At 39.9% G+C, this 21344-nt stretch overlaps 1 protein-coding gene across 2 annotated transcripts in view; it reads right to left on the reverse strand.

The window, feature by feature from the left end:
• The window catches only part of NLGN4X (neuroligin 4 X-linked), a 167304-nt gene that overhangs the window by 127537 nt on the left and 18423 nt on the right, over nt 1-21344 (reverse strand). The gene's annotated exons all lie outside the window — the stretch shown is intronic.

A 21344-nucleotide genomic window follows, 5' to 3' on the forward strand; every position in this document is an offset into this window, starting at 1 on the left:
GTTCTGTATGATAATCACTCAGGACAAATACCTATATTGTAGTCTAGTAACTTAAACTCCTGTTTGTACCATATAAAGAGGATGGGAGTTGCAGTCCAAAACATCTCAAGAACTGCCTATCTCAGCCATGGACTCTGTGTCTCTAATGAAGAGTGCTGCAGTTTGTGAAAACTTATCCTTTTAAATAAAATCTTTTAATCAGAAAAGGTGCTGCCAGACTCCTCATTTTTTGCCACCCTAGATTAATGTGGCTCTCCTCGTTACAAAATGAAAGGCTAGCTTGCCTTCTAGCAGGTAAAGAGTCTTTACAACCCAGTCTGAGAGTCCAAGGATTGAACAGAATATCTTTGTATGCTTAATGTCATTTCTGCCAATGGTTATTCTATTACTTCTGGCCCTTTCTATCATTTTTATTGATCCAGTGCATATTTTTATATATTATGCATCCCTGAGCCTTTGGGTATCTAAAAGTAATTTGGAGTCTAATGTTTGCCTGTAAGGAAAAGACTGATATTTAAATTGTATTCTATCTGCAACGAGAGTAAGAAGTTTCCATTCGAGTAATCTTCCACATCAGGGACAAAAACATGCAGCAAAATGAAATTGCCAGAGGCCTCTGAAGAAATAAACACTAAATGTTATCAGACTAGATCTCCCCAGTTTGTCCTGAGGGTGTATTCTATTTTTAACTTGGGTCCTTATTTACACCATTAGCCAGTTATGTCACAATATCAACTAGTTTCCTGATTGGTCAGAAGTAAGCAGAAACAATATTGCCATTTTATTAACGTTGAACAGGGAAAGAATAAACAAAAAATTACATATGAATTCCAAACAAAATAAAAATAGACATATTTATACCAAGCCATCAATTCTAGTTTCCGTCTACCTTATTTAAGGTTGGTGGAATCTATCAAGACTGTGCATGCTTCAAAACATCACTTCAGAAGTGAATTAAAGTAATACATATTTAATGTGGTTTAAAAATAGCTGCATTTTTGTCAGCTTCACATGGAAGCCTGAAACGAGAGGTGTCAGAGACAGGTTGCACATGAATTCACATGAGGACCAAATTGTTTATTCCAAATTGTTTTCAAAATATAAAAAGCCCAACTAATTAGTAAACGGAAATTTGTTTTGGCAAAATGTATTTTGACATCTGTAAGATGCTTGACTTTCCAAAGTAAAGATGAGAAAGTGGAGCAATCTACCTAATACTGGCTCTAGTTCCATGTCATTCTCAACAACAGATCAAACCTGAAGGAAGAGGTCCTTCAAGGGAAATAAAGGTCCATTGCTATTTGTTCTTTAAACTCCCAATACTTTTTAAAAACAACATGTTTAAAAAATAAAAAGCACTACCACAAAAAGAAAGGTTATAATTAATGAAAGGACACCTGGGATAACCTCACTTTTGTCAATAATAATAATAATAATAATAATAATAATAATAATAGTAGTAGTAGTAGTAGTAGTAATAGTAATAGTAATTTCTACTGCTGCCCATTTCTTTCCACCTTCATAATAGGGCACAGGCTTCTGATCTGGATTGTGATCACTATATATACAGTGGGGAGGGTAAAGCTTTCCATTTTTCACCTCCAGGGTAAATTCGAAACAGAGGGAGAGGATGAATTTGGGTTTTGTGTTGGTTTTTAATTCATGCAGACAAACAGAATTATGAAAACTAATGAATAGTGATCAGTGTTAAACCTCAGCTATTGTTTTGTTCTAATATAGAATTTTCAACAGTGCTAGGGACGCTGCAAAGTTTATGAAAGAAGAAAACATATTCCTTGCCCTTACACCAGAAAGCTTCTGACTGTGTTAACGAAGATAAGAGCTGCATGCACAGTACTTCATCCAGTGTGGCTTTCACAACTAGGTAAGTGTACAAGTTATAATCCTATGGAAAAGTAATACACTTTCAATAAGAACAGTGGTTTTGAGGTGTTCCTTCCCACCTCCCTTCAGTTGCTTATGGTACTGGAGGAAGAGGAGAAGGAAGAAATAATAGTTGCTGTGTGGTTATTATTTATTCAGATAGTCTACAGTGGCTGACAACATTTTCAGACAGAGTCTTACAATTCTTCCTGGAACTACCTGAAAACCGTGGCACTACAAAATAAGTAGTTTGTCACTGAAGTACCACTCTTTCTGTGCTGTGATCGTTCAGCTGCAGCTTCTAATTGAGCATCCAGGATTCAGATTTATTGCATTGGTTGACTTTGAGGACAAGGTCTCTGAGTCATCTCTAACAATATGTGAATATATCAAGCTTTTGTAGCTATGTTGTGACATTTATTTATTTTACAATGTGGTAACAAACCATATTAAATGTACTTCAAAATGTTTTACAGTCAGGCTGTAAAATGTGAAATGATAATAACATTTATTGCATGTTTTAAGACACTTGTAGAGAATAATTTTCCATGAATGGCATATGGAGAAGGAAGGATGGATTGGAATGGTATGTGGGAATGATCTTGGGAGGCAAGAAGAGCTGAAGACTAGACAACTGTCATGCAAAAGGTATCTCAGCCCACAGAGGGAAAGGAATGTGGGAAGCATCTCAGAAGGGACTCTCCCTAGTTTTCTGGAAAGTAAAAGTAACAGAGGGGAGAAATGCTTTCAGACTTTCAAGTTGCTGTTACTATAACCTTACAATAAACATAGTGTTAGTTCTCATGGTTTGTGCTTCTTGTCTGGACTATTTCGAAGGGCTGACATGGATAAATTTCTGTCTTCTATGGTCCTTTACACTTCTGTTGTTGGCTGTCACAACCTTCACATCACCATGTTGGAAAGAGTGCTACATTTCAAGCTAATATTGGACTTTGTATACAAGTGGGTAACATTTGCTGCATGCAGATTCTCTGTCCTTTCAAAACCCTCTTGAAATAGTGTGATCACGCAAAACATTACTTCATTCATTTTGATTCAGAGACAGTATGCTAAGATTAGACCCAAAATTGTGAGCTCATATAAAAGTCCACAGCTAAGACAATTTACAAAATGAGACAGTTATTTTGTAAATGACTTTAGAGATCATTTGATGACAATATTCATAAGCAGACTTCTGGTAGGTGCTATTAATTTCCTGTCCTGCTATATAATTTTCAAGAATCTACTGATACCATACAATATGAATAAGGATAGTTAGTTAAAATGATGAAGAGTGTTCCAGTAAGGGTTTTCTTAAATCCCTGTTCAAACTGGGTGGAAAAAAGAAAGGAAATTAAAGCATTGACTTTTCAATGGCAGAAGATCCAATCTTTTATCTTTTTCTTTCTTTCTATCTATCTATCTATCTATTCAATTTCTATAGCCGCCCATCTCAGACCAGTGACTCTGGGCAGCTAGAAATCTAGACCAAATAAACTAGAAATATACAGGTACAAAGTGAAATCCAGTACTGCAAAATAACAACAACAACAACAACGCCATAATAATGATAGGGTTTTTTCCTTGTGGTATATTTAGCACAAAATAGCAAAGAGAGAATATAGTATAAATGCTGTTTAATTAGGTAAGTAGAGACCTAAAATCCTTATTTCTTTTCAGGAAAGGAATACAGATAATGAAGGAAAGAAACAGAATATTTTATTATTCATGGCAAGTCCCTGGTAAGAAAACATGCTGTCTCAGTGCTTTTTTTGTAATAACAGAGCAAAACCTGTTAAAATGAATTGCTTGACAGCCCTTATCATCCAGCCAAACACATAAAATTTAAAAATGTCATCCAATGCTTAATTACATTTTTGTACATCAGTGAACTTTCAAAAAATTTTAACTCAATTCAGCATCTTTGTTCCAGAAGAAGTCAAGAGTCAAGAAACAAAAATAATTTTTTAGCAGCATATATATTGTTCCCAGACACATACACACATTATTCTATTTGCTGAAAGTTTTGAACTGTTATAAGACACTATAAGGCAATGTCCTAAAACTGGTATTAGGCAGGCAGATTCTAATGCTACTATCCTGAACATATTTACTAAGGGAATTTGTATGGAACACTATCAAATGCTTACATTGGTATTGATACATTCTTTGCCCCCTCGCCAAACTCCAAATTCTAAACAACTTGAGTTAAGCCAAGCTACCTAATAGCCTTTGGGGAGAATTAATAATTAATCCAATATTAACTTGGATTAATATTAATCTTTGGGGAGAATTAATAATAATCCAAAACGTATGAGACTGGCCAATAAAAGAAAGGGATTCTATTATGTAAGTCTGGCAAGTATTCAGACTTAAAATAAGAATGGTATTTCTAAAAATGTTAATTTTTCTCCATCTTTCAAAATTTTTATCACTTATTTATACAATAAATATATTGTATTTTCATTGCTGGACACAAACCCAGTTTTATATCATAAGATGAACTGCAATTCTGAAAATTTAACCAATAATTGAAAAACCCACATACATTTCCAAATTTCTCATGGGTTGTAAATTGCATTTTCTTTGAGGGAAAAACAAACAAACAAACTTGTAGAAGTAATCTCTTTGAACTACTCCATTGAAAAGATGTAACCTAAACATATTAACCTCTTCTGACCATCAACATGACTATTACCTACCATTCCTGCTATTATCATATGCTATACTGCATCCATGTTTGAGTAGTGCATTAAGTTCAATACATCAGTAGCTAGAAAAAATATTTTAACAAGGAGGTACATTGTGAAGGTTGTCAATAACAAAAAGTATATGGGACAATGAACTTTTATTTTATATTCTTGAAACACATAAACAGTCCTACAACATGCTCCTATTCAGGTCACTGATTTTATATATCATTATATATATATATATATATATATATATATATATATATATATAAACATCACAATCGTTTTATAATAAATTGTATTATATATTTAGAATGTATTATGTGGATTATATAATAAATTATAATAATTTTAATAATTTTATATTGTTATATATATTAAACAAGGTGCAAAGGCTTCACAGATATGGGCATGAACCTACTGAGTTACTGAGTTTTCCATACTGACAATTGTTCTAAAGGGAATAAGAGGACATGCTTTACTGTAGCTTTAAGGAGATTGCGCTCCTGTGTGCGCATGAACTGCCAACTGAGCAAGTCTCTCAGGACACAAGGAAATCCACACAATTGCAATCAATAGCTTACTAATGTTTGAAGTTATTCCTGTACTTATGCTATTTTCTGTATATTTGTATGTTTATAGTTTTTCTGGTGGAAGTAGTTAAAGGAAATCTGTTTTTGTCTAATCATAATTAGCAATTTATATTTTTCTTACTGGATTCATGAAGAAAGAACAAAAAAATGCCCTTTTTGACCCCAACCTCCTCTGGGTGGGGCTTCACAACAGGTTTTAGATTGGGTTAAAGCTGAAGACATCCTGCTAGGAGATCAGCTCCTCACTCAGAATCACCATTTGGGTTAAAACTGGAACTACATATGGACCATCCCAACAATATCATTTGCTAACACAATTAAATTATAATGTAACTTTTATGAACATTATTTCTGAACAGCCTCAACACGTTTCACCTTGTCCCCCTAATATTATTTGACTTTCAATAATGGAACCTACAGCGACTAGTCAGAAAATGAGAAAGAAAGAAAGAAAGAAAGAAAGAAAGAAAGAAAGAAAGAAAGAAAGAAAGAAAGAAAGGGAGAGAAGAGAGAGAAAGAGAGGAATCTTTCCTGTGACCTTTAAATAATCTCTGAGGATGGTCATTTTTCACTTTCACTACTAAGTTTCCTACCTCTGTCAGCCCCTGGTGTTATTTTTGAAAGTATTACTCTATATTTTATTTTCCCTGAAGCAGAGTCATATATTCACTTCACAGGGTTATCAGTTCATTTTCACCTCTGTAACTGCAGTCTTTGTTCAAGTACAGCTTTTAGCTCTGCAGAAAAAATAAAGTAACTGTGCCTTTGTCTTACTGTCATGAACACATATCCAGTTATTTTTAAGGAGATCTGCAAATCCCAAAACCATTCTTATGCAGAAACTGGAATTATGAAATGCTCTCTTCAAGGTCCAAATCTGACTGCATGTGTGAAAAGTAATGATCCATGTAGAGAAACTAAATATACATAGATTATGTGCTCCAGGTCAGTTATGGCATCCCTTTATATATCCATATCAACATACTGTTTCCTCTTTCTCTTTTTCTTTTAAGATACGGTCAGCTAAATCTGATGGCTACAGATTTCTGTTTTCTCTCAAAAAGGTATATAACCACATGTGCAAGTTTGCTTCTAAACATGAGGATATATCATATTCTTGAGGAGTCAAGTTAAACCCTTTTTGGCAACCCACAGCCCTAGGATCTAAAACATGCTACCAATAGTGTAGATATGTTTAAGGACTTTTTTCTTTCTATCACCACTGCACTACATTGGGCACTCAGATGAAAGCTTAATTCAGTTGTATATTGCCATTATTCTTCCAGATACTAGATACAACATGAGATTTCCTGGGGTGCCTAAATAGCCTTAATTTTGTCCCTTGAAAATGTTAGAATTATCAGGGGTCAACTCAGCATTGTCTCACAAGCATAGTAAGTGGATTTCTCTGGTAGACTTGTCTCTATTGTGCTTGTGGGATGTCACGTGGATCACCTGATTTCCACTTCCTCCTCCTTCTTGGGCTTAACAATCTCCATTACCCTTCTGGCACACATGCAAGCAGGAGGTTCTGCAGGAATGCAGCCCTCCCCCTACCATCTTGCCTGCACATAGACTTTCTATTCTACATAGAAAGTGTCTACAAAGAACCAGTGATGATTAAATGCTTTCTACTATGAACATACCCATATCCAGATCTACTGAATAAAAGTAAGCTATCTCTATTTTTCTTCATCTAACTACTATGTGAAGACTAAATTTATTTCTGAATGCAATTAAACTTACTGTGCAAGTTCCTTTTTTGGTTCACGCTTCTACTCTGCAAGATTGCTGTTTGCTGCTTGGAGTTCTTTTATTAACCTTTAAAAACTCAATCAGAAAAAAGTCTTGAGAACAAAGCCAATATGCAAATCAAGAATCTCTAGCATTTCATGACAGGGACATGAGGAAGAGGTAGAATCAGGACTATTTCCTGTCTCTAGAAAGGTTCTGATGTACTCAAATTTTGAGGGACAGGTTTCAAATTCATCCAGTGATCCAGAAGGCCATGATGCACAACACCTTCATCCTCATATCCACACACTTCCAAAGAAATAACCAGCTACAGCAAAGTTGGTTCTTTGGAAAACAACAAGAAAGAGCTCAGAACCTGACATACATAATACACTACAGGAAAAATTATCAGAGCCACACTATAAAATTCTGGTAATTGCATTGAGCTTTTTCCTAGGCTAAACTGATATCCACCAGTTTATCTGTTCCCAGTGGCAATACTTACTTTGCCACAGGAAATGCAAATTATATTGTCTTTATTTACAGGATATAGGTGTTATTTCATTTCCCTGACTTTGTTTTCTTCTTCTCCAACCAATTCACCAGCTGGCAGGAAAATAATCCACCATTCACTGTCCAGAAACAAGGATTGAGGAATAACAAGACCCACAAGTTTATCATTTGGTCATGTCAAAAGTCAGGTTTTGGACAGGATTTAAAGAAGTGACAGGCAAACTCCCTTTTAATGCAGCTGCATAAGTCCTAGTCCCAAACATCAGGCTCCTTTTGGACATGAGTTTAGCCCTATTCAAGGACAGCTCTAAACAAATGTTCAAAAGCAACCCAGACAACTAACTGGCACAGGAAGAGTTACACTATGAAGCAATAGAAATTTGGCTATTCTCCTTCAACTTCAGCATGAAGCCCTTGTGCCACACCATTGGTTAACTGGTGTTCAAATTAATCCAGGCCCCTGAGCTGAGAATCAGTTTAGAGACATGGTGAGCACACACTAGTTTGAAACATTAATTCCTCAACTGCCCCAAACAGAATGGCTCTGGAAATAGTACCTAGGGGCTGGAAGGAAGAAGCATGCCTATACTAGCCTAAAGTGGCTAAGAGGTACCCAACTAATCTCACCCTCTGGGGCTACTTGACTGCAACATCAACTAAATGGTTAGGGAAGTGGGTCAAGCTGACATGACTTGATATTTGCTTAAAGGAATATTGATTGATTATGTGGCTTCAAGTTCTTTTCAACTCCAAGGGACCACATAGGTTGATTTTCTCCATGATTAAGGAAAGGAATAAGCATTACTTAAAAACCATAACAGCTAAAGGTGTTTTTGAGATTGGGGATGGGATGAGGGCAAATTTTTTAGGGACATGGCATAAAAAAATGAAGTTGCTAGGCCATGTTTGTACCATGGTTAGTACAGTTGAGGAAAGGTGCTAAATCAGGCCTGTGGTAATCAATCTTTCTTTTGGCTATTGGCTCTGAATCCAAAATCTTAACCATATTATCTTGTAATACTTAACAAGGATCCAAAATCTGTATGTTAGGCCTGCTTTGATAAATATCTATGCTACTTTTTTTCCTGAGCTGTGATTGATTTGGGTAAAATAAGACTCAATGGAGCATAACAGTTAAGTTCCCACTGCCCCCAGTCCTATAATTTTTTTATTATTATTATTCCTTGTATGTTTAAATGTAAGTAAGTATTGATTAAAAATACACACACAAATAAATTCAGGACTTCTTTTAAATCACAGTCATGTGCTCAGATTTTCACCTCTAATATTTTAGATAAAACCTATTTGTTTTGACAAGTATACTCTTATCTTACAAAGTGTTATTCTTAACCTTTCATTTAGTTAAGCAGAATTCAGTTAAAAGAATCAATCGCTGTTAAATGCAATAAATGAAGGTTTAAGGATATATGGAATAAAATCAGTTTTGTGTGGTGTTGTAAACTACCAAATCAAATGTGTTAGGTATCCAATAGAAATGAGAATGATGTCAAGATGATATTGTGTGCATTACAACACCATCATGCAAATGCCACCAAATATATACTTTTGTCATTTTGTTTCATGGCATAAAATGATGCAAATACATAATTGGTGTCATTTCTGCAATGATATCATGATACCTGTGACATTACCGCTGGCTTCCCCTGCCCAAAGATGCCCATGATCATAGGTCATTACTCAGCTATAGCAACATCCCAATGGTTCACTAGAACTCCTGCATGTTGGCTGCCTGGCACAGCACAAAGGCATAAGAACTGTCTGCTACTCTGGCAAATAAAAAAATGAAGCTCTAAATGTAGACCATTTAAGTCAGGATTAAATAAAAGAAAAATCTACCATCATTCTTCTATATTATTTAGTGCTTTTGTCTCTTGGTCTGGTCTCCAGTATTCTTTTTTATTTTCCCGATAACAAAAGTACTGTGGGCACTTAAAAAAAATAGATTCAATGTCCCTTTGTCCAGTTTCCCATAGCAATCAGTTGGTTTTAAGCGCTGGGTAAATATAGCATTAACATTAATCTTCAGAGCCAATAGGAACAAAGTGTATGACTCAATGGAACTTGAAGGATTTAATAAGGTTTTAATACAAGGATGGTGATAGTACATACAGAGTCACTATCTTCCTAGACATCTCGGTTTTGTATGTTTAGGGAAAGTTAGGCTTATTCAGCTGAACTGTTTTACAGAGGTTCATAAAGTCTAATATGGGAGGTTTGTACATATATCATTACTTTGGAACTGTGTTTTCTATTATTAGTTTGCATACAGTATATGTTTATCCTGTGTGTTCCAAGGTGCTCACAATTGTCTCATTTTAGATTTACTGCCATCTTGTTAGATTGTTGAGTCAGAAACAATAAACAGACCATGGTTATCTAATAAACAATGGACATTGAACTCAGGTCTCCCCATTCCAAATATATCCACCATATCATGTTCCTATGGATATAAATATTAGCAGAGTATAACTCAGTCTTCCCCCAGGGATGGGTATAAACCAAAATAATCTGACTAAGAAAACTTTCTGCCTGAGTAAGATAGTACACAAGACTTTCAAGCATCACCCAGTAGAATACAAATGAGCTGCAAGAAAGCAATATAGCCCCAAGGATAACTGCAATAACATTTTATTGTTCTAATTGCTTTTCTTTGAACTAGTATCCCCTAAAGGGCAAGACAATACTCTTTTGTGACACAGTCAAAACAAATTGATGTCAGATAACCTAAATACAGTATACCTGATAACTATAAGCCAGCATCCAGTAGATTTAATCAGCCAGTAAAAGCACATTTAGTAAATAACAATAAAGTATGAGAGACTTGAGTCCAGGTCTACATCTTTTGGGCAGAACCATGCCTTATTTCTTCTTCCTCAATAAAGGCAAAAAGCTATTAAAGTTACTGCCTAAGTAGGTCCAAAGGCAACATAGTATGGGAGCAATTCAGGCATGAGCTCAGAGGCCAATCCTATGCTGCCTGCAATCAGTTTAAAGCACAAATAATAACATCAAGGATATGAAGTTTCCTTTAATTTTGGGAGTAATGCAAGGATTGGCTAAGATATCATCCAAGTGTCTTTCGCAGTTCTGGCAGCAATAGGCAATCTGTGTTATCAGCTAGCAGCAAGGTACCTGTGCTCAGGTGGAGCCAGTTGCCTGTGCTAAAGCATATGTTTGAGGCCAAGCTTGACATATGCCAGCATGCAAATAACTGGATCCAGATAACTAACCATTCAGTTTAGTTTTTGTCCTGCACACTCTTTCAACAGTGGATTATGAAGGAGAGGTTAGAACAGCATCAGGTCAGTCTCCACCTATCCCGATCTATCATCTATCAAGCTGTCTCAACCAACTATAGCCCCACTAACCTGTTCTTCCAATGGCTGCTATATCAGCAGGTGGCCAATGCATAACACAATAAGGTAATGTTTTCTGTGTGCCCATGCCTTCCCAAGGTTAGAAACTCATGGTTGACACAATCTCTAAACTTGAATTATTATTCTTCATAACAAACCTATCAAATGTACAGACAGATAAACTAATCCAAATTTTCTTAGGAAAAATAAGCAGGGACTGTGGATGGCAGAACCTTGTGTAGTCTGTGAAGGAGATTATTATTCACGGTGATAATCTGTTGCAATGGAGAATGTTCCTAATTGTGTAAATGAGTAAAAGAAAAGACCGTAAGCTCTACCCATGTCTAGGTTCTGCAATGGGCATTCTACCCTCAGTAATATCAGCAAGTCCCACCATTCCAGTTCTGGCAAAGAATTCTGTAGTGGGCCTCATCTTGGAACAGTGCGCTTGATAAATTGGCAGGAACAAAAGTTATGCTGTTTGTTGGCAATGCAAAATGTTCCATTTTCCACTACAGAGTGAAGCAAGAGAACAGACTTGTGTCAGTTTAGGGCAATCAACACCAGGCTTGGGCTACACTTTGTAGTGGTGGTCTGATGCTATCTTACTCGCCACCTGCCAGTCTACTGAATAGTGGGTTATTCACCAACACAAATAACATGGTGATGGCCTAACAGTTATGTCTGGATGCTGATTTGATGAAACATTTTTTTTACTAACTCATCTGAGAATATCATACTGGCATGTGTCCTTGGTTTATATAATCTGAAGAATGCTTGAAAGTCACTCAAATGGCTTACCTGGCTGTCTCTTCTTGTCCCTAAGTAGCACCCAAGTGAAGTTCACTTTGGAAGAATTCCCACATGGATCTCCTAGCTCAATTCTAGTCCCTAAGCTGCACCTGAATAAGTCTCATACTAGATAAGACTCTACCTGGGTTTAGCCAGCCTCTATACCACTTGAGTTGCAATGGAATTCTCTTCTCCCTGTCACTTTCCCACAATTTTTCCATTTTGCCCCCTACCACCTTCACACATAGCTAGTGATATTGTTATTGAACCCCATCACTAACTCAGCTGGATCAAACAAGGTTCAGTAGCTCTGAGCCACATTCAGGCACACCATATGCAGAGCATTAGGTATGGACACAATACTCTAGCCAGCACAAAACCACAGCCCAGACAAACGAGAATTGTTGCCTGCACATCATGCCATTGTGTGATGGCTTGAAGTTGACCTACTTCTATTTTCAAAAAGATTCTGTTTAGGAAAGTCAAATTTCATGATGGATTTCTAGATATAACCAACAAAAGAAGACAGGTATTGAAGATAGAATGTTAATAAAGTAATATCTTATTTACTTATTTATTGCATTTGCATCCTGCCATAACTAAAAAAAAAAAAGATTATCTGTGGTTTACTGGCTAGACATTAAAAAGACAGAATCAAAACATCCATGGTGCACCTGACACAAAACAACTAAGAATCAGTATATCATAAAACACATGAACTATTCTGCTTCACATTAACAAAAGTTAATAATGTTAGGTTGCTGTATGTAAAAACTAAGAGTTGGCTCTTTGGAGTTTTTGACTTTGAGTACATTTTTGAAAATTAACCAAATTCCATTTCTTGGTGTGCTGAGATTTTGGTATTTCTTACAAACTACATTCTCTTTTGCCCTGTTGCTTGCGAGGACTTCAGATTTTAAAATTGCAAAAAATGCAAAAACTGTATGTTTGGTTGGTTAGAAATGGTTTATAACCTTTGGTATATGTATGGGTGGATAGGTGCACATGTACTGTACCCTGTTCATTATCTTTTGCTCTATTAACAAAGGGCATCATGCATTTTCCAAAAGGACATTTAATTTGATTTAACTGTTTGGTGAATTTTTTATGCCCCTTTGGTACTTCAAGTATAAAGATGCTATTTCCTTTTCTGAGCAAGGCAAGTTTATGATGTATAATTGGTCTTTTTTGTTCTGTGCTGCTGAATATTTTAAGATGCAAATGCAAGCAATCCAGGCAGGGAAGCCTTTTGTCTTTTGCCAGTAGGGTTACTTTCTTAGATAGCAGCACTAAATATCCTTCTTTCTTTTGGTAATATACTCATCCCACCAAGCAGAAAAATACAAGAATTTATATTTGGCAGCCAGCCACACGCATGCACGGATGTATACACATACTGGGATCAAGGCAGACCACATTGCTAAAAGTCTGCAAGGTTTAGGCAACAGGATTACGGGGTTCATGGGGGAGTGTCAGTGGATACTAGGATTCTGTTTTTATCAGGCTGACTTGTCCCATTGAAAGAATAAGGGTCTCAGCCTTGTGAGGTAGTGTAATGGTTGCCTACTCCAATATACTCAGTCTCACAAGCCCGAGCTTTAAGATAACTGATTTATTAAAGGAATAGTGTGCAGATACAGACAAAGCTGAGAATAAACCAAAAGCGCACGAAATACAAATCAAATACTGTTGCTTCAGTCCAACTCCGCCCCGTGCCTCATCGTAGCAACCACCCCATCCCAGATGTCAACCATCGTCATACACCTGCCTGGGAAAGTAACCTTGAATAGAGTCACCAACCCAAACATGCATTCCAGAGATTACAGCCTCGCAGGGCTGGAAATTTCCAACAGGGAAACACGGATTAGAAGAGTGGCATGTGAAACATTACGATGTATACAGGACATTGAAACAGAGAACCTGACATACTGCCCCCCTAAAAAAAAAGTTACGGAGCAGGTTTGGAGGGATAGGCAGCATGAAATTTAGCGACGAGGTTCAGGGAACGCACATCAGGAGCGGCAACCCACTCAGGGTGTGGGAAATGCTTCCATCGGATGAGATATTGTAAAGTAGAGCGTTTGCGACGAGAATCAAGAATGTCCTTAACTTCAAAGTGTTGCTGAGCGTCAATCATAATGGGTGGGGGGGGTGCTTGTTGAGGATGCCAGCGATCCGACAGGACGAGCGGCTTGAGTAAGCTGCAATGAAACACAGGATGCAAACGTTTAAGATTGTGTGGCAAATCCAATTTAAAAGTTACAGGATTGATTTGGGCAACAATAGGAAACGGACCAACGAACTTAGGGCCAAGTTTCTTGGAGTGTTGTGGGGATTTGATAAATTTTGTGGAAAGATAGACTTTGTCCCCGACTTTAAATGCGGGTTGGGTGGAACGCCTCACGCCAGCATGTTTTTTGTAAGAGGCTTGCGACTGGTGTAATGCCTGTTGGATCTTCAGCCAAGAGTCGGCTAAGGTTTGAGCCCAATCGGTGAGAGAGGAAGGGAGAGATTGCGGATGCGGGAGTTCCGGAATCGGGACGAAATCACGGCCGAATACAGCTTTAAAAGGAACTTGGCCAGTACTTTGGTGGACCGCGTTGTTATAAGCTACTTCAGCAAAGGGAAGGAGGTCGACCCAATTGTCTTGTTGATAATTGACAAAGGCACGGAGATATTGTTCGAAGGTGGAATTGACAGCTTCAGTTGATCCATCCGTTTCCGGATGCCACGCCGTAGGAAGGGCTTGTTTGGTGCCCACCAGTTTCAAAAAAGCCCGCCAAAACTGTGATGTAAATTGTGAACCCCTGTCACTCACCAAACGGGAGGGGCTCCCGTGTAGGCGGTACACGTGTATGAGAAACAGACGGGCCAGCTGCTGCGCAGTGGGAATGGACGCGCAGGGGATGAAGTGGGCCTGTTTGGAAAAGAAGTCTTTGACAACCCAAATCACGGTTTTACATTGACTGGGGGGTAAGTCCACTATAAAATCCATGGAGATCTCCTGCCAAGGGTAGGTTGGGTTAGCCACCGGTTGTAGCAAGCCGTGTGGCTTTCCAACTTTGTGCTTAGTTGCCGCGCAAACAGGGCAGGCAGCAACATAGTCTTTGACGTCCCTGAGGAGCGCTGGCCACCAAAATTGACGTCGGATGAGATGGAGGGTCTTAAGGTAGCCAAAGTGCCCAGCTAGCTTATCATCGTGGCAGTGCAGGAGGATTGTCTTTCGCAAAGCCGCAGGGACATAAAGGCGATCATTCCTCCATGCAAAACCCCCATGAAAAGTAACAGAGTCTAAGTTGGTCTGCAACCATGTATCAGATTTCAGGTGAAGAAGAAACTGTTGTTGCAAATCTGAGGAAATTGGCAACTGCCCCGGAGTGGGAGAGGGAGGAGTGGCTGGCTGCTGAGTCAGACGGGCGCGTGTTTGACTGCGCGTCACGGCTGCCAATCCCAATTGGTTTTCAGTCCACACCGTGCCTTGGACAGTTGGAGCAGGGCCAGAATCTTGGGGCCGGTGGGACAGGGCATTGGCCAAAAAGTTTTTTCTCCCCGGAATGAACTTGAGAGAGAAATCAAAACGGCTGAAAAATTTGGCCCATCGGAGTTGCTTGGGGCTGAGTTTGCAACTGGTGGTTAAGGCTTCGAGATTCTTATGGTCAGTCCAAACTTCAAAAGGGTGCGAAGCCCCCTCCAATAAGTGCCGCCAAGTGTCCAAGGCTGCTTTTACAGCAAAAGCCTCTTTTTCCCAAACATGCCATCGCCTCTCCGTTTCAGTAAACTTGTGAGACAAATATGCACAGGGTTTCAAAGTGCCTGACTGGTCAGCTTGGAGCAAGAGGGCTCCGATAGAGAAGTCGGAGGCATCGACCTGTACCACAAATGGTTTAGTTGGGTCGGGATGCTTGAGGATGGGTTCAGTTGTGAACAGTTGTTTAAGCACTTCAAAAGCCTGCTGGCAGGCTGGAGTCCATTTAAGGAGCGCGCCTGGATTTTTTGATCATCGAGTGTCCCCGAGCTTTGGTTTTTAATAAGTCAGTGAGAGGAAGGGCGATTTCCGCAAAATTTTGGGCAAATGCCCGATAGAAATTGGCGAAGCCAAGGAAACTTTGTAATTGGTGTCGCGTGTGCGGGGGTTCCCAGGCGACAATGGCTTCCACTTTTGCTGGGTCCATTTCAATCCCCCCTGCTGAAATTCGGTAGCCCAGATAATCAATTTGGGACTGATGAAAAGCACATTTAGATAATTTAGCATACAACTCAGCTTTTCGGAGTTTAGCAAGCACTTGACGCACCAGGTGAACATGTTCTGCCATGGTTTCAGTATAAATCAATACATCATCCAAATATACCAACACCCCCTTGAACAGGTGGTCATGCAGGACCTCATTGATAAGCTGCATAAATACCCCAGGTGCCCCTGACAACCCAAAAGGTAGCACTTTGTATTGAAAAGCCCCCAGAGGACAGTTAAATGCTGTTTTCCACTCGTTCCCTTCCCTTATGCGAATGCGAAAATAGGCCTCCCTCAAATCCAGTTTTGAGAAAATCTTGCCTCTGGCCAGATGTGCTAACATGTCTTTGAGGGGGGGCAAAGGATATTTAATATTGACACTGCATTGAGCCCCCGGAAATCTGTACATAGCCTCAAAGAACCATCCTTTTTAGGTCTAAATAGGACAGGTGCCCCCACCGGAGAGTTGGCTGGCTCAATAAAACCCCTGGCCAGATTCTTGTCAATGAACTCTCGCAATGTGGCCAACTCTTTCGGGGACATGGCATAGATTTTTGGGTTAGGCAACTTTACATTTGGTAACAATTCAATAGCACAATCAGTCTTTCGGTGAGGGGGCAGGCGATCTGCCTCCTTTTCGCCAAAAACATCTGCAAAGTCCTGATATTGGGCAGGCTGTCCCTCTAGTGGTTACAGCGTTTGTACTGTGGTGGTGGCTGCCCGCCCCCCTCCATTGTCCTCCAACAAATCCTTTTCTGGTACCTTATAAAATCCATCAGCGAACGTCACAGTTCTATGCAGCCAGTTGATAGCCGGATTTTGCTTGACAAACCAGGGCATCCCCAGGATGACCAATGGGCCCTCCACCGGTGCTATTACAAAGGGTAATTTCTCCCAATGACTTCCCATTTGCAACGCCACCAGTCCCGTGGAGTGGGTTACTGGTTTCCCCTCGGCCATAGTCCCGTCCAGTTGGGTAAAAATCATTGGTCGCTTCAACGGGAACCTGGGAAGCTCTAATGCGGCTACCAGATCGGGGTGCATTAGAGATCGCGAGCAGCCCGAGTCCAGCATTGCCCACACTTCCACAGTTCGGGTACTGGAGCCCAATTTTACCTTGACCATCAGGGTAGGAAAATTCCCACTCACCGAATCGTGGTTGCGCCCCTCTCCTTCCACCTGCCCTAGGGCGCCGTTCAGGGCAGGTGGCTGGCTTTTCCCGCCGGTTGTTCGAAGTCCAGCTGTTCCTCCTCTCCCCCGAATTGGTGATCGTCAGGGTTGTCCTCCGCACGGGCAGCTCTCACCTTCCTTGGTACTGAAGGGGACTTGCCGGATGCCTTTCCAGGTCACTCCTCAGATCTCTTTCTTGGGCACGCCGCTGCACGATGTCCTTCTTTCCCACATCGCAAGCACTGTCCTTTCACAAAACGGCGTTCTTTCTCCTCCTCCCAACTTTTCGACTTGGGGTGGCTTGGGAATCCCGGGGTGTGGACACTTTTACTGAACTTTCAATTCTTTATTATGGGCAAATGTCTCTAGGGCGTCTTCAGCACTACCGGCCAGCTGAATCCACCCATACAATGTTTTCGGATCGTCCCGTCCCAACGCCCATCGGAGGACCTCCGTCTCCAGTCCCTGTTTGAACATTTCCACTAGGGTCGACTGGTACGAGTCCTCCACCTTTCCAGCCAGGGCTTTAAACTCCAAAGCGTAGTCCGCGACGGAGAGGGATTCCTGGGAAAGCTTCCTCAATGCCCGCTTCGCCCGTTCCTGGGCCAAGGGGTCTTCGAAGTGTTGTTTTAATGCCCACAGGAACTCCTCAAACTCCTCTAGTTCTGTGGCTTCAGCTTGGCATAATTGCACATACCAATCTGCTGCCCTCCCCTTTAGCTTATTGGCGATGGCATTGATTTTGCCCAGCTCGGAGCGAAAGCTTCGCCCCCAGTCAGCCATATAATTTCTATCGTTGGTAAGGAAGAAGGACAGCTTGGTAGGGTCGCCATTGAACTTCACCATGAAAGGCGGAGGGGTTCTTGCCGACTCTCTCGGCTCAGCTGGTTCCACAAAGGCCAATGAACGCCTGGCCGCCGCCTGTGACCCTTCCCTGGTCACTCCCGACTCTCTACCCCTCGCTTGCCAGAACACCCCAGTCCTACTTCTCCCCCTCGGCGGGGATGGGGACCTCGCTCCCGGGTTGGGCCGTCGAGGTGGAATTTCCTCCGGACCCTCCTGCCAGGATTCCAACCCTCTGGGTTGGTCCTTTAACAGGGCAACAATAATGTCCATTTTTTCCTCCAACGCCCTCATACGTGCAGGGGTGACCGGGGCTTCCAATAGACCCGTAGTCACTACCACCGGGATCTCCGGTTCCCAGGATGCTTGGGGTGATTCGACCTCAGAGTCTCCCTCCTCCCCGGTTCGATAGTCATCCCCTGTAGCGCCACTCACTTCAGACGGTAAACCCCGGTCCTCCGTCAGGGCACCCCGCTTATCCCGTCGGGCTGCCCTCTGAGCTCGGGAGCTCGGGACCACAAGCGCTCTTGTGGTGTCTGGTTCTTCTTCGCCCTCCTCGCACGCTTGCAGTCCGGGTTCTGACATCGCTAGCATCCCTCTTCACCAAATACTTGGATGGGGCTAGCGGAAAGGTTAAAGAAATGATTCTCAGCTTTATGTAATGGTCGCCTACTCCAATATACTCAGTCTCACAAGCCCGAGCTTTAAGATAACTGATTTATTAAAGGAATAGTGTGCAGATACAGACAAAGCTGAGAATAAACCAAAAGCGCACGAAATACAAATCAAATACTGTTGCTTCAGTCCAACTCCGCCCCGTGCCTCATCGTAGCAACCACCCCATCCCAGATGTCAACCATCGTCATACACCGGCCTGGGAAAGTAACCTTGAATAGAGTCACCAACCCAAACATGCATTCCAGAGATTACAGCCTCGCAGGGCTGGAAATTTCCAACAGGGAAACACGGATTAGAAGAGTGACATGTGAAAAGTTACGATGTATACAGGACATTGAAACGGAGAACCTGACAGGTAGTCCAGGCAAGAGGTAGTCCACATCCAGGAGCACTATCTCTTTATTGTAAGGTTACATTAGCAGAATCTTGCAAGTCTGAAAGTACATCTCTCCTGCCCGCCCCCTGCCTTTACAGTCCAAGAAACTAGGGAGGGTCCCTTCTGAGATGTCTGCCATGTCCCCATTACTTCTGCAGGCTAAGCTGCCTCTAATCTGACCATTGTCTATCTGCAGGTCTTCTTCCTGTCTCCCAAGGTCATTCCCATATACCATTACAGAGGGCACGTGCTCTTTTTACAAGAACATAGACACTAATGCAGTGGTTCTTAAACTGGGAGTAATTTGGGCATAACCTTGGGGGTAAGGAAGCAATTTGTAATTGCTTGTTTGTGAGTTGAGGATCTAGTTTGGGACTGCTGCAGAGATACTTGTTTCAGTGACTGTTTTGGGGGGTATGTGTGTGTGTGGGGAAGTAATGACATTATTTGAGACTGGGAAAAGGGCTAATTAAGTCAAACAGTTTAAGAACTACTGGACTAATCTCTTTTCCCATTACTCTTATGGCAAAATAAATATACTGTTCCTGAGTGGCAAAGCAAGAATACCTTGGTGCTAGCCTAAGAAGAAACAAATTGATTACGTATAGGATCTGTAATGGAAATTTTTAAAAGCATTTTAAAAAAATCCTTTCAGTGATTTTTTTTCCCCCCTGCAAGAAGGCTGGCTGGTAGCAGTCAGCATGAACAGTTGCTATATCCTTGTGGCCTATAAATAGAAACAAGAAAACAAGCTTGTTCCAGGTCCCCGTTGCTTCCAGTGGTTAGAATATTAGAAATGTTTTGAATTTTGTTCCAGCAACAACAACAGGAACACTTTTTTATTGTTTAGGCGAAACAAAAAACAATTCAAATATGTTTTCCATTACATGCACTGTTCTATTATTTAAAATTTTTCCCAAGTGTATACTTTATATATTCATTTAGTTGTTAATGACAAAATATTTTAGTGTTTTCCTACTTGGCCTGAGAACCTATGCTGAACAGCAACATATAAATTTTATTTCAATAATAATAAAATTAAAGAGCATGATTCTGGTTATAATTTCTGTCTTACCTTGCTCCAATTTTTATGATAATGGTTTGGGAAATTAAGCTAAATGGATAAAGGAGAAGTCTTTAAACATACTGAATATAGATGCTCATAATAACCAAGAACATAAAATATATTCAATCCATAATGGAAACATAATGAATTTTTGGTGTCAAAATATGAAGTATAATCTTGTCTTAAAAAAAAAATGTGTGCACAACAGATTTCCTTCTGGCAAGAATATTCTGAAATTTATTCTACTGAAAAGGAAAATATCTCTACTAATTTGCTAAACAGCTGTATCATTTTCTTCTAGGGCACTAATTAGCATAATTGAGGTGGATTGCTTACATTTGGCATGGAAATAGACTGATACAGTTAGGTTTCATCAGTTAAAATCCTTTTATTTCACCACTTTGTTTGGAAATCAAAGAATAATTTGTCAAACATGATGTAACAAATCAATGTTTCTGAACATCCTAAGTATATTGAAGCTTTACATTATTTTCATTATTCCCCTCAACCAATACTATTTTCAGAAAAGAAACTTTGCTATTGTGAACATGCAATGCTACTTACAAGCAATATACTATATCTCCCATTTTCTTCATGTAATAGGAGTGCACAGAGATCATCCAATTCAATTTAGGAGCTTGATCCAAGTCCCAGAAAAGAAGTAATCTGATCTGGGTCACTCCAGAGATAATTCAGTACAAATCAATCCAACTGGAGCTAGGTTTAAGGGGAAAAACAAATTTTCATTCCCCATTTACTACTATGAGAGAGACCCAAATGTATGCAACTTTCTGATTCTTCAGTGCAGTAAGATGAAATTTTCAGATAAATTACATGTTCATGAGTTGATGAAGAGGACAACTTTTACAGTTGCAACTTCAGAGACACCATTTTGAAATGTTTGCTTTCATAGTATATTCCATACATATAACTTTATTGTTTGGGGTCTAAATATGTGACATTTTAACAATAAAAATCTTCACACTGGGAAGCAAATTTCATACAGATATGTTAAGGAGCCATTGTGTAAACAGAATAAGTGACTGTGAAAAAATTCAGTGCCACTTTCTGAATGTGGTGAAGCTGATAGGACTATAAAGTTTCATTTGTTATAGTTTTCTAAATAAAATAAATCACTTATTTTTACACAACATCTCATTTAAGAGGTTTGACAATAATAATAGGCAATTAATTGATATCTCTCCATCTTTGACTTCCACAAAGAAAGAAATGAGAATGGAAGCACAGAAATGGAAAAGACTAGATACTTATTGGTGGTAAAAGAAAATTAGGTCCTATTTAGGGCTTGCTTAAAATTGTTCCTTAAAGATAAAGTGTCATTGTGCTTGTCTTAGGTATAACACTTTTCCAATCTATTCTGTTGACCAGTTGGC

This window comes from Candoia aspera, chromosome 5 (assembly GCF_035149785.1).
Source record: "Candoia aspera isolate rCanAsp1 chromosome 5, rCanAsp1.hap2, whole genome shotgun sequence".
NCBI classification, from domain to species: Eukaryota; Metazoa; Chordata; class Lepidosauria; order Squamata; family Boidae; genus Candoia; species Candoia aspera.